Source organism: Adiantum capillus-veneris, chromosome 24 (genome assembly GCF_014529385.1).
Source record: "Adiantum capillus-veneris isolate H3 chromosome 24, ASM1452938v2, whole genome shotgun sequence".
Taxonomy (NCBI): domain Eukaryota; kingdom Viridiplantae; phylum Streptophyta; class Polypodiopsida; order Polypodiales; family Pteridaceae; genus Adiantum; species Adiantum capillus-veneris.
Window position 1 is genome coordinate 54,679,268 of NC_140954.1, and position 14,623 is coordinate 54,693,890.

The 14,623-nt window shown below is 39.7% G+C and overlaps 1 pseudogene; it reads left to right on the forward strand.

Moving 5' to 3' along the window:
• The first annotated feature begins 10,782 nt into the window (after positions 1–10,782).
• LOC147426389 (uncharacterized) lies at positions 10,783–12,225 on the forward strand (annotated as a pseudogene).
• The last annotated feature ends 2,398 nt before the right edge of the window (positions 12,226–14,623 follow it).

Sequence of the window (14,623 nt, forward strand, 5' to 3'; positions counted from 1 at the left end):
GTCCTCCATTTCTTCCTTCACGATTTATTATTTGGCCTCGTCCTCTAGCTTGATTAGGTGTATTTGTTGCGGAGACTCGCCTAGGACATATATTCTTGAAATGTCCTAGCTCGTTGCATTCATAGCATTTAAGATCTGCATTTTGAGCTCCATTTGCTGAAGCTGAAACTATTGGATGAGTTTGGTGAACTGGGTGAACTTGCCTTTGGTTCCACATCATAGGCCGTCCTCTCCTTCCAGCATTCCTTAAATTTCCATTTCGTACCCTTTGAGAGTTTGACATCTCTTTAGCTAAGGGTTTAGCTCTTAAAAGAGCATCTTGCAAATTTACAGGCCTCATGGCTTCTAGACGAGTATTTAAAGGAGCATTTAGCCCTTGGCAAAAACGGGCTACTTGTTGATCTGCAGTCATTGGCGGAGCATAGCGCCTAAGAGTTACAAATTTGGAGAAGTATTCTTCCACTGTCATATGAAATTGATGTAAGTTGAAGAATTCATTCATCTTAAGGGATTCGTGTGCAGGTGGAAGATAACGTCCTTTGACAGCATACTTAATGTCTTCCCAAGTTTGAGTGTTTTGAGCTACTTGATTATCTTTGCAGTGTTGTTTCCACCAAAGCTTGGCATCCCCCGTGAGACGAAACATAGCCAACATTGCCTGGTTATCGGGAGTAGTACCAGCAGCAGCAAAATAACCTTCCATCTCTTCGAGCCACACTTCTGCATCGCGCTCAACTAGGGCTCCTTCCCCTTTGAAAGAGGGAAGTTTAGCTTGCTTGAGAAGTAGCTTTTTCTCTTGAAGAGATGTGTACACCGCACTCTGTGCAATATAGATTAAGTGAAACTTTATTGGATACTCTAACTTTAATCCACTTTAAGGCAAGACTTGATCAGACAATAATACAAACAAAAGATAATATTAATCCAAACTTTATTTATACACATATTATTTACTACCAAGGTTGGTAGTCTCTAGGTACAAGGATTGTAATGTCTCTATATTTTGAGTTTAGTGACTACAAAAGGATAGGCTAAAGGATCAAAATAATAAGTTTCTTTTGACCCCTGAAAGCTACGAGATACACATATGGGTCGAATTCTACCACCATGGATAACTTTTGTAACTTGCTTATAGACCCATTGCGTCTGAGATATCTTTTCTCCTCCCAAGGTAATGGTAGCATCCGGATTCTTAGTACCAATGAAAAGATAAACTTCGATGAATTTTAACTCCTCTGCCCAACGAAGTTTCTTGAGATTGGTATCCATGCACCATATCTTGTCAGCATCGATGGTATAGATTCCTCCAGATGGACTCCAGTTGATACCCCATCCTCTATGCACCCTTGGAATAGGTGGTGCAAACACCCTATCCAAAATCATCATCAACCTTTTTCGAAACTGATAATTTGGTGATTGGCATGCATTTTCAAACATGATGGTGAACACCTGGAATTCAAATCAATACCATACAAAAATTCAAATCAATTTTTCTAGGTTCTTCTATTATTTCCAACATTCGCATCCTTCAATATCCAAACATCAATCTAAAAATCTCCCCAAGCTTTAACCTAGGCTCTGATACCAGTGTGAGGTCCCTTCCCCTTTTTGAGAGGAGCGGAGTACCTTTGATAGGTCTCCAATCCTGAGAAGGAAAAACCAACGGACATTGCCTTAGCTACTATGTAGCCACAGGCATGAACCATTAGTGAAGAATTGGTCCTATCTCGCTATAGCGGAGCGTGACCACCATAACCCTATCTAAAAACTATCTATAATCAATTATACCTAAAAGTATAAATCTTAGAGTGACCAACCTGTGCGCTTTTTTCCCCATGTTTCAGAAGCACAGCCGCCAAGGTTTGTCTCTTTTAAGATTTATGACTAAAAAAAAAAATTCTAGCGTTGGAAAGCTACCCGACTCATCGGGTCCACCCGTCCATAGAATGATATTGTCGGGTATCATTCTCCCACTTTCCACACCACACTCACTCTTCTTTTGTTATCTAATTACTACCACACTCTTAAAACATACATGTTCCTTTATTTTATTTATGATACTGGTTCGTTAAAACAACCCTTTAAACAGTATTACAAGCAATTGTCAGACAAGAAGTCGTCCAATTTTAAACCAACAACCCTTGGATTAGGTTCACTCAAGAATCTCTACTGGCGCTATTATGTCCGATCGGTGTATACATTATTCATAAAAACCCTTGTCCTCATGAGCGTCCCATACCGCTCGACAAGTACTCGTTGTGCTAATCTGGACGTACTCCCATCACAGCAACAACTGTGCCAATCTGGGCGTCATCCTCATGCCACGGCAAAACAAAACCGCAGTATCCAGCTGGGCTAATCTCGGTATACTCCCACCATAGCATCAGTGGTGCCATCCTGGGCGTCATCTCACACCTCGGCAACTGCCACATAATACTAGCGCTATTAAGTAGAGAGACTTCAGAGAAACCATACCGAAGGTTTTGGACAAACATTCTTTCCTATAGAAACCAGTTTAACGAGACAATCTTTCCTACTTGTCAAACATATGACGAGTTTCTTGGGGTTAAGCCCCGTGGTTTCGGTCCGTGTTTTCTTTTCATAAGGTAGTTAATATATTACTATGGTCTCGAATATGCAATGATGCATAACTTGAAACTGCAATACTAACCTGTACCGTAGCTCCGATTCGTCTGATTGGTGGAGACATAGCATGTTCCGCAGGAGTTCCACCGTTACTTGTACCGGCTTCATGATCATTAGCGCCTTGTGTTCGAGCACGCTTTGGAGCCATTTTTTTGTACTACACTTATATTATACACTTAGAACTTTAAATTGGTCAATTTCCCTAGTAATCTCCTTGTTTTCAAAGAGAGTCTGTAATTTGAACCCTCGCCAACTCGGATTCACAGTGTTGTTGTTCTACATCTAATTTCTATACATCAAATATTTGCTAATCTTAATTAATCAAAAATTAAGTGTGTAAATTACGAGTAAAAGTTTAGGAATGCATTACTTTTATGCATGACATTTCTAATCCAATTCTAACTTCAATTCTATACTTCAACTAAATCAATTTTTAGTATTATTCAAAATTCTATTTAACCTAATTGACAATAACATTGGTGAATGAGAATTTCATCATGTATAATAAGAATATGATGAGTTCTCTTATGTATTAACTTTCAATTAACAATATATAAGTTAATAGTGAAGATGTACTAACTAGAGAGAGTAGGTATACTTAGAGAGATTAGAGTAAGAGAAAACATACACACATCTTTTCTAAAGTTAATTGAATCTTACTATCCATTAGAAAGATTAGAGTAAAAGATAGCACACACACACACACACACATATCCTTCTTAAAGCTAATTGAATCTTACTAATCTATTAGAAGATTAGAGTAAAAGATAGCACACACACACACACATATCCTTCTTAAAGCTAATTGAATCTTACTAATCTATTAGAAGATTAGAGTAAAAGATAGCACACATACACACATATCCTTCTTAAAAGATAGCACACACACACACACACACATATCCTTCTTAAAGCTAATTGAATCTTACTAATCTATTAGAAGATTAGAGTAAAAGATAGCACACACACACACACACACATATCCTTCTAAAAAGATAGCACGCACACACACACACACATATCCTTCTTAAAGCGAATTGAATCTTACTAATCTATTAGAAGATTAGAGTAATAGATAGCACACACACACACATAACTAATTGAATCTTACTAATCTATTAGAGAGATTAGAGTAAGAGATAGCACACACACACACATAGCTAATTGAATCTTACTAATCCATTAGAGATTAGAGTAATAGATAGCACACACACACACATAACTAATTGAATCTTACTAATCTATTAGAGAGATTAGAGTAAGAGATAGCACACACACACACATAGCTAATTGAATGCTCAATTAATACACACCTTATTAGTCCACTAGAGTTTTTGCTCTCTTAGTGGTTTGTGGACGCCTTCTCTCTAAGAGAAGTGGCAGCACTTCGTGAGCGCTATAGAGGCAATCTCTATGTCTAAAGTGTGAGCATGGATGCTCTATTTATAGCAGAAAAGAAAACGTGCAACTTTTTTTTCAAAAAAAAATATCTATTTTATTTTCTTATTTTTTAAAAAAATATTTTTTTATTTTTTTTATTTTTTTCCCAAAAATCATGCCCGCGTTTTTGGTACCCTTGTGGTACCCATGAGCTTGACCACTTTGTCATTATCATCAAAAGATAAGGCCACACAAGCCCCTTCTCATTAAGATTAGTCAAGAGTAGCCTCTCCTTTTTCATGTGACAGTGTGTCCCACTTTGTCCCCTCCTATGTGATCCATGTGCCTTCATTTGTCATCCCTGTGTATTCTTTTGTCTTTATAATTATTTTATTTATTTCCTTAATGATAATTTACTTTACATTTTTAAGTTAAACTTTACAGTCTTATATTAACTTTACACTAGTAGAAGAAAATTCTACAATCAGTAAATAAGTCTTGCAATAAGTTAGTTAGTGATTCATATAGCTAAACATGTCAGAATTTTGTAGCGTAAATTTTAATTTCTAGGTTTTCTCAACCTACGATTCATAATTTGAACTTGAATATCTTAAATAAGGAGTGATGGTTGAAAAAAAATACAAATGCGTAATAGAACTTGTGTGCAATTTGAAAGTAGAGACCTTACACCCACAATCTAAAAATCTAGCAACATCATTATGGGCACATTTATTTGCAAATCTCACACTATAAGGTGTTGGTTGAAATCTAAATAATCCCTTTGCTTCGTGTCCTAGCATGACATCTCTACACAAGGCAAAACTTTGGCAATGCTAACATTGGATGGGTGATCTAATTGCTCCACAAGCTCCTTTGGCTTGACGATGTATTGTAGTAGAGTGCGTCGTTTGCTTAATTATCATAATTGATTTCCATTATCATGTGCACAAAATTTCTACACATTGAAATAAAGTTTTAGTAGAGTGGAAGCTGGGGACAACTACGTTCAATTGCAGTACATTGCACGTCATATGCGGCAACGTTCAAATATATCGATCATCTCACACATTTTTTGGATTTTACATTTGCAAATGCAAGAGACAAGTGATGTCTATGCTATTGAAACTTTAGTAGAATCCTTTAAATTCAAATGGTTACTCATGGTTGTGCTAGAGAGAGAAATGTTGTTGCACGTAGGTAGAATAGAGTATACCATTGCTCTAAGTTGGATGTGGCGATGGAGAAGCATGAGAGAGAGAGAGAGAGAGGATGTCGACGAGAACAGAGCTAGCGCATGGGGACTAGGGCACCATCGCCGACCTCTCCTATCGGGTGTCTCCTTGGAGGACCTCCATGCTATCAACATCATCATCAAACCTCAACGCCATCCTCAAACAGGTCCTCACTTGACTTATTTGAGCAATGGCCCTTCCCCCTTCTTTCTGCTTGAATCCCCGAGAGGCATCTATGCTCCCCTTGGTCTCTGACAAGGACGTGATGTCCGCTAATTCTCTTACCTCATGCCTCATTAAGGCCCTTACTACCGACCCCTCTGTTAAGGGGGTACAAAAGGTACTGCTACCTGCTCAGTCAGTTATGGCTCAGGTGTCAGCTTTCAAAACATGTGCTATTGTGTTGTACTTCACTGGAAAACTCCCTCCCTTGCATGAGATTGTAGGTTTTTTGGATGAAGGCTTTAAGAAAGTTGTGGTTGACAAGGTATTCTACAATGGATCTGGCTTATATGAAGTGCTCTTCTTCTCATCTAAAGCTCAAAAGGCTTCCAACATGCATCCACTATCATCCTATGTGGACTGGTGGTTCATGCCCATCAAACAGATAAAAGAAGAACTCTTGTCCAAATGCCCTATCTGGGTTGACTTTGTGGAGGACCTGGCTGCTTCATTAGGAAAAGTACTATTTGCCCCTACCGTTAACTACCCCAATAGAAATAGAGCATGTGTGACATGGAATACTGATACTCCCATGACAGACACACTAGAAATTGAGCTAGAGACTATTCGCTGACTGGTTATCTATCTAAAGTGGGGGAAATTAGCAGGTTCATGCTATCATTGTGGTAATTTGGGACATTGTTCAAAGAATTGTCCAACCCTGGCAAATCAGTCAGCTGATCTCGAGTCCCTCCTTCCCAGGCAGCAAACATTTAGTTCCTAGGTATGAAATATTTGCTAAGGTGGCAAGTACTCCACCTGCTAAACTTGTCCCACCACCCCCACTAGATGGCTCACCTGAGTATGCTGCTCCTCTAGGCAGATACAAATTTGCTTTACAAAGTACTAAGAATAGGACCCTCTACCATGCAGGGAACTAGGCAAACTCATCACCATCTCCCTCCAAAAAGCCCAAGACCCATGGAAAAGGGGAAAAGGGTAGTGGATGTTGAAGGCTTTCAGTTGTCCAAGAAAACTTTTAGATCCAAAACTGGCTTTTCAGGCCATGCATCTCCCAATACTTTTGATATCTTACAGATATCCCATCCCCAGACACTGTGGCAGCTATTGATTCTGTTATCCTTCAACACTCAGTAGGTAAAATTGTTGCAGGCCAAATCAATTTAGAAGTGCACATGTCTGACTCCCCAAGTGATGATGACACCCAGCTTGTCTTAAACTCCCCCCCCCCCCCCTCCTCATGAACATACCCACCTTTAATGCTAAAGGGTTAAACCACCCTTCACGGCTTCTCACTTTTCAAAACTGGCTTTTGACCTCTGATTTGGACATTGTTTTAGTGCAAGAGCACAAAGTTCTTGATAAGGCTGGTACACTCACCCACTTTAAAGGGTACAATGCCTTTTATGGAGGGGAAAAGGGTGGCTACTCAGGTACTTTGACTTCCATTAAGAGCTCTCTGAACCCTCAATTTATTCTAGACCACCCATCTGGAAGATGCTCTCTCTTCAGTGTTGATTCCCTCTAGGGAACACTGCAAATTTGTAATATCTATGCTTCTAATGCTACAGCTAACAGGCTCTCCCTCTAGCACTAGTTATCTGATTTGGATTGGACTCAAGGCTTAATTGGGGGTGATTTTAATATGGTTGTGAATGCTACTCACACCACTTCCATGTCTACTGTCATGAATGCTACTGAGAGTGCTGGCTGGGAAAAATTCCACAAGTCTGCTAAACTCATAGATTCTTGGGAGGCTACTTTCAGACCTTCTTCTGGTTTTACTTTTCACTCTATGTCCCACGAGACCTCTTGGTCTAGATTGGACAATCTCTATTAAATTCGTTCATACTGGCTGCCTAATTCTGAGAAGATGTTTGTTGATGTATCTAATGCAATGTCTGATCACTTTCCTCTTTATTTGAACCTTATTGACTATGCTTTGGAAAGTATGCATCAATATGGTCATACTAAACCTCTCATGGTCAACAATTATTTGCTAACTCATGCAGATTTTAAATAGCAAGTGAATGCTCTCATATAGTATGCAAATGCACATTACACTAACCCCCTGGCAACCAGATACTATATGAGAGCATTCACATTACACTAACCCCCTGGCTACTTTGACTTTGTGAAAGCTTTTGATAGAGTCCAATGGGATTTTGTATCTAATGTCTTAAATAAACGGGTTTGGACCCAGAATCAGTGGCTTCATCTATCGTATTCGCCAGAATGCATATTCTAGAGTCATAATCAATAGCAGACTATCTAATAAAGTAGATATTGCGAGATCTGTTAGGCAAGGTTGTCCTATAAGCCCCCTTTTTTTTGTTGCCACTCATCCTTTGTATGCATACCTGGACAGCTTGGCCGAATGGTTATCTATCTAAAGTGGGGGAAATTAGCAGGTACATGCTATCATTATGGTAATTTGGGACATTTTTCAAAGAATTGTCTAACCCTCGCAACTCAGTCAGTTGATCTCATTCCCTCCTTCCTAGGCAGCAAACATTTAGTTCCTAGGGATCAAATATTTGGTAAGGTGGCAAGTACTCCACTTGCTAAACTTGTCCCACCACCCCCACCAAATGGATCACCTGAGTATGTTGCTCCTCCAGGCAGATACAAATCTTCTTTACAAAGTACTAACAATAGGACCCTCTACTGTGCAGGGAACCAGGAAAACTCATCACCATCTCCCTCCAGAAACCCACAACCCATGGAAAAGGGGAAAAGGGTAGTGGATGCTGAAGGCTTTCAGTTGTCCAAGAAAACTTTTAGATCCAAAACTGGCTTTTCAGGCCATGTATCTCCGAATACTTTTGATATCTTACATGATATCCCATACCTAGACACTCTGGTAGCTATTGGTTATGTTATCCTTCAACACTCAGCAAGTAAAATTATTGTAGGCCAAATCAATGTAGAAGTGCACATGTCTGACTCCCCAAGTTATGATGACACCCAGCTTGTCTTAAACTCCCCCCCCCCCCCTCCTCATGAACATAGACACCTTTAATGCTAAAGGGTCAAGCCACCCTTCAACACTTCTCACCTTTCACAAAACTGGCTTTTGGCCTCTGATTTGGACATTTGTTTAGTGCAAGAGCATAAAGTTCATGATAAGGCTGGTACACTCACCCACTTTAAAGGGTACAATGCCTTTTATGGAGGAAAAAAGTGTGTCTACTCAGGTACTTTGACTTACATTAAGAGCTCTCTGAACCCTCAATGGATTCTAGACCACCCATCTGGAAGATGCTCTCTCTTCAGTTTTGATTCCCTTTGGGGGACACTGCAAATTTTTAATATCTATGCTTCTAATGCTACAGCTGACAGGCTCTCCCTCTAGCACTAGTTATCTAATCTAGATTGGACTGAGGGCTTAATTGGGGGTGATTTTAATATGGTTGTGTAAGTTGCTCACACCACTTCCATGTCTACTGTCATGAATGCTACTGAGAGTGCTGGCTGGGAAAAATTCCACAGCTCTACTAAACTCATAGATTCTCTGGAGGCCGTTGTTAGACCTTCTTCTGGTTTTACTTTTCACTCTATGTCCCACCAGACCTCTTGGTCTAGATTGGACAGTCTCTACTACATTGGTTCACACGGGCTGCCTAATTCTAAGAAGATGTTTGTTGATGTATATACTGCAATGTCTGATCATTTTCCTCTTTGTTTGAACCTTATATGACTATGCTTTTGAAAGGCATTTGTATCGTCATACTAAACCTCTTATGGTCAACAATTCTTTGTTAACTCATACATATTTTAAACAGCAAGTGAATGATCTCATACAGTATGAAAATGCACATTACACTAACCCCCTGGCTGCATGGTTATGTATTGTATCTGGGATGCAGCCATGTATTAGAACTGTGGGAAAGATAGTAGCCAAGCAGGGGAATTTGAAGCTGTTGAGAGCCAAATCCAAGGCCCAGGTGCTTATTCACAAATCTGGTCAGAATCTGGTTCTCTGTCAAACTGAGCTTAATGAACTGGCTGAGGCTAGGGCCACCGTTCTAGAATGGGAAATGCCCAAACTGTTAAACAGAGGTTTCTATGTAGACAGTGGGTGCTGGAAGATGGTAACGATGCATCCAAAGCTTTCTATAAGAAACTTAGATGTAAGAAGAGTAGACAGAATCTTGTGGTGTTACATCAGGATGATGGGCCTCCTCTGACCAAGGGATGTGATATCCTGGAAAAGGTTGCAAATTACTATAATGAGCTGCTTAATGTGCAACCTCAAAACTCAGAAAGCAGACAAACAGCTATTCATACCCTGCTTGATACTGTGAATCGATGCATTGAAAAGATCACAGCTGATAGATTGGAGCAACCTTTGCAAGAAAAGGAAATTTGGTATGCATTGCAGAAATTTTCTAATGAGAAATGTCCAGGCATTTATGGACTATCAAAGGTGTTCATGATCTCCTTCTGGCCTGAACTGAAAGAAAGTGTTTGTCCATTGCTCAATGCAGTTTGGATCTCTCAATGCATGGATCTACACTCAAGCAGGGTATCATAAAGCTGATTCCTAAGAATAATTTTCCCAAATCTATGGCAGAATGGAGGCCTATCACCATGATGGGAATGCTGTACAAGATCCTGGCTAAAACCATAGCCATTAGAAATACACCTGAGCTTAGAAAGTGTATACACCCTACTCAGACTGGTTTCATAGCAGGAAGATCTATCTTTGATAATATTCTTATAGTACAGATAGGTATTGAGCATGCTTTGGCTACTCAGCAAGATATGGTGATGTTTCAAATTGACTTTCTGAAAGCTTTTTATTCAGTCCAATGGGATTTTGTATCTGCTGTCTTAAATAAACTAGGGTTTAGACCCAGAATCTGTGGCTTCATCTATCTTATTGGCCAGAATGCATATTCTAGAGTCATAATCAATGGAAGACTGTCTTATAAAGTATATATTGCCAGATCTGTTAGGCAAGGCTGTCCTATAAGCCCCCTTTTTTTTGTTGTTGCCACTCATCCTTTGTATGCATATTTGGACAGCTTGGCTCATAAAGGACACCTGTAAACTCTGCACCTTGGCTCTAAGCAAGTCTCAGGGAAGGGTTTTGCTGATGACACCTTCCTGTTCTTGAAAGCTCATAATGTAAACATCATGAGGTGTATGAAGTGTTGGATGTGTATGCTATAGCAGCTGGTCTGCATTTAAATCTGCAAAAATCTTCTTTGATAGATGTATCAGCCAGAGATTTTTCTACCCTTGTGTGTCCTAGTAAGAGAGTGCATAAAGGCCAGGTTTTTAGACACCTGGGCTACCCTATAGGAGTGCAAGTTCCCCAAAAAAAACTACAGCAATGGGTTGTAGATAGAGTTCAGACCAAAATAGCTGGTTGGCACTGTGATGAATGGCCAATTCATGTGAGGCTCAGAATAGTCCACGCTATTATCATCCCTTACGTGCTTTACTACATTCCTTTGTTGGCATGGAATGATAGCATGCTTCAGAAGTGTACTTCTTTGATGGATAAATTTCTTTGGGGAATCTCCTCAGCATCTGCTGCTTTGGTGTCTTGGGGGAAAATCAATTCCCCATATCAGCTAGGTGGTTTTCATATCCTGAACTTGCAAATTCATGCTCATTCTAGGAGGGCCTACCTCATCAAACATATGTTGGACTCTGACACACACTGGGCCCTATGTATGTGGAAACTTATAGACTTGGCTATATTATATTTCCATGGATCCTAGTAGATGAACTCTTGGGACAAGTTGTTTACTGCAGCCCCTCTAAAAACTGGTTTTGACATTTCCACAATGCTTGTTAGGTCCTAGAAGAAAATCTATTTTGCTCTCATCTGGCAAGGCAGAATGAAATATACTGGAAACTCTTTAGGTGCTAAAATCTATTTTGGAGCTTTGTTTTTAAAATACCTCCTGCTAAATTGCTTGGAAAATCTGCATTGTCTTTTTCAAGGAAGGGAATTGCTCAAATTAGTCAAGTGCTGGACTCTAACCTACAATTGAAAATTTTTGCAGTGGCAAGGATGCAATATGGACTTGGGTACAAATGCAGAAGAGATTGGCACCATCTTGGAGCTCATGTATACAGCTTGCCAGTATTCAACTCAGTCACTGCAGAAGACAAATTCAGAGACTGGACATTGTCCAGCCACTCAGATAACTGGTGGAATTCTCATACATAAGTATTTTATGCTGAGCTATTACCCCCAAATAATATATATCACAGATGTAACAAGCAATGGGCTCTCAATATGAATGTAACATGGTGGAACAATGTACTCAGTAAAATTTGTCTTGTACCAAATCAGTTTAAATTTAAATTCTTCTTGTGGAGAGTATGTACAGGTACTTTGGCCACTGTTGCAAACTTGAACAGGAAAGGCTTCACAAACGGGAATTGTTCTAGATGTAAGAAAAGGGAAACTATGAGACATGTTTTTTGGCATTGTAAAATTGTTGCAGAATGGTGGAAATTGGCTGAGTACATGTGGATTACATCTTGGGGGGTTCAGATAACAAAACACAAGCTCACTTTTGATAAAGTGAACACACAACAAGACTCTGCACTTCAGTTTGCTCTGCAATCCTTCGGAATCTAGTTTCTATGGTTCATTTGGTCAATGAGAAATATGCAACTTTTTGAGAAGTATACAGGGTTCAACCATACAGTTCCTATGAAAGTCATCAGAGACAGGATGCTAGAAGACACCATGGTGTTGAAAGATAAAGACCTTAGAGATAGAGTGTTGCATATTCTCAACAAAATCCTAGTTTGATGAGGAAGTATACTAAATTTTAAAATGCTCTTGTAAATATAATATAGAATCTTTCCAAAACAAAAAAGAGATAATAAAGAAAGAGAGAGTACCTAAATAGAGTGAGCACATCTACAACCTTAGGATATCTCCACTTTCTGTCAAAACTAAGTAGCAAAGAATGTCCCTTCAATGATTGGAAGAGGGAAATGACTTTAATATACGAGCAAGAGCGAGAGAGAGACAAAGAGAGAGAGAGAGAGAGAGAGAGAGAGAGAGAGAGAGAGAGAGAGAGAGAGAGAGAGAGAGAGAGAGAGAATGTGAAAATCCTTCTTTTCTAGCCGGTGGAGGCCTACAAAGCGCTTCCTTTAATAACTTCAAAGTGAGAGAGTGTGATTTCAATGTATGAGAGAGAGAGAGAGAGAGAGAGGACAAGGTGGGAAAAAGAAAATTTACCGTACTCTAAAACATACATTATATAATTAAGTTATCCACCTCTCATTTTAGTAAAACCTGTTTATTTCAAAAGAAAAAAATATAGAAATAATTGTTTTTTAAATCTTGGCATAGTCCTTTTTCTCAATCTTCTAGGATTAGTCAAACTTGGCTTAAGCCTTAATCATTTTCTTAAACTATCAAATAAAGAGACCCTTCCATATCCCATTCACTTTCTAATGGAGGTTAGTGTCTCGTGTACCTCCTTCATTAGTTTTTCTTTATATGTGTTAATTTTCCTTCTGAATGAAATTGTGGGTTCTTTAGATATAATATGCTCTTTAGTAGCTAACTCTCTTACAATGATCACATGCTTACAAGTTGGGGATCATTATTTGGCACGTGTTGTGAGTCACAAAGTGGTTTAAGAACTCACGGATTTGAGTTTAGCCATTGTGGAGAAAAGTTTATGAGGGTCCTCTGACTCTTTTCATTGAGTGTTTCAAGTTACCTCCACACACAAGCAATCCTCATATTTGACATGTGTCACATTTACTAACATCCCTATATGAGACATATATCAAATGTGGAGAATATGAGTCTTTGGAACTAATATTGAAACCTTTGTCTTGATTATGTGTCACAATAAAGTCCCTACATGTTGGTCAAATTCATTTATTAAACCGTTTAAATCATGAGTGTTGGAGGCTCGCCATAGCATAGGCAATCTCCCACAAAATCTATCAATCCGGAGAGAGAGAGCATGACCCGGCTAGGGCTTGGAGGCATCACACAAAGAATGTGCGAGAGCATCATCGGATGCAAAGATTGAGAGGATTCAAGAGCGAGCATCCTCCAATGCAAATAGAAATCATCCCAAATCAACTAATACTAATCGCACATCAAGCATCAATACAAGCAATCATCTACAGACATCAAGCAACGAAGAGAAACACAATAATCTTGGAGTCTCTCAAAGACAACGCTAATTACATGCATTGACGATTAAGCACACAAGATCGCATTCAAGTCGGCCACCCAACCATGCCAATCATGGTGTCCAAATCAAGTCACACATAATCAAATTAAGCTCAAGGCTTCTTAACCTACACACTGTTAGGAAATAAGACGTAGCTAAATAGATAATTGAGTAGATTACTTAATGGAGAGAGAGATTTACATACATGAGATTATAGAGTAGAGAGAGAGAGAGAGAGAGAGTACACACGATATACGTGGTTCACCCAATGTGGGCTACGTCCACGTGAAAGCAGCCACTCAATGGCTTTAGTACTTCAAAACAAGAAGTAATTTACAAAAGGGATTATACCCTTAATGGAGCTCCCGCCTTGCTTCACTCTCACCACCTCACACTCACCTTGCTGCATCAACTTCACACTATGAAATGTGTGTAGAAATGGCCTCCTTTTATAGGCCAAAAGGGCTGCCCTCTCTTATGAGAGACAGCCATGTGTAGCCTCCCTTGTGCGAATAAGTCCAAATCGGACCCTCCAATCCGCCCATGTGTGGCCGCCCTTGAGAAGACAAGTCCGCTTTTGAATTCGGCCACCGGCCACCGGCCATTGACTTTCGACCACCGGCCATCGGCCATTGACTACCGGCCACCGGCCAACCGACCCGTTGTTTTTCGACCACTTTTCGGCCGCCGTCTAGCCATAATATTCCGGCGAAAAAAAAATTCTGGGACGCCTCCGTCCCCAAGGCCTTTAAAGCTGCCCTTGATTCTTGTCCATGAAAATTTTGGTTTCCGGTGAGTGATTTTCTTTCACCACGATGGCTTCTCCTCATAATGGGGGCCTTACGAATGTGCGCTTTTACCACAGAAAATTACAAGGGTAAATCAGGCTCCATACTTAACAATCTCCCACTTGGAGACTGATCTCCAAACCAAACCTGTGACTGCTTTCCATTCTGGCTTCTTATCCTTGAATGCCGATTGAAGATGAGTAAAAGCTCAACTTCT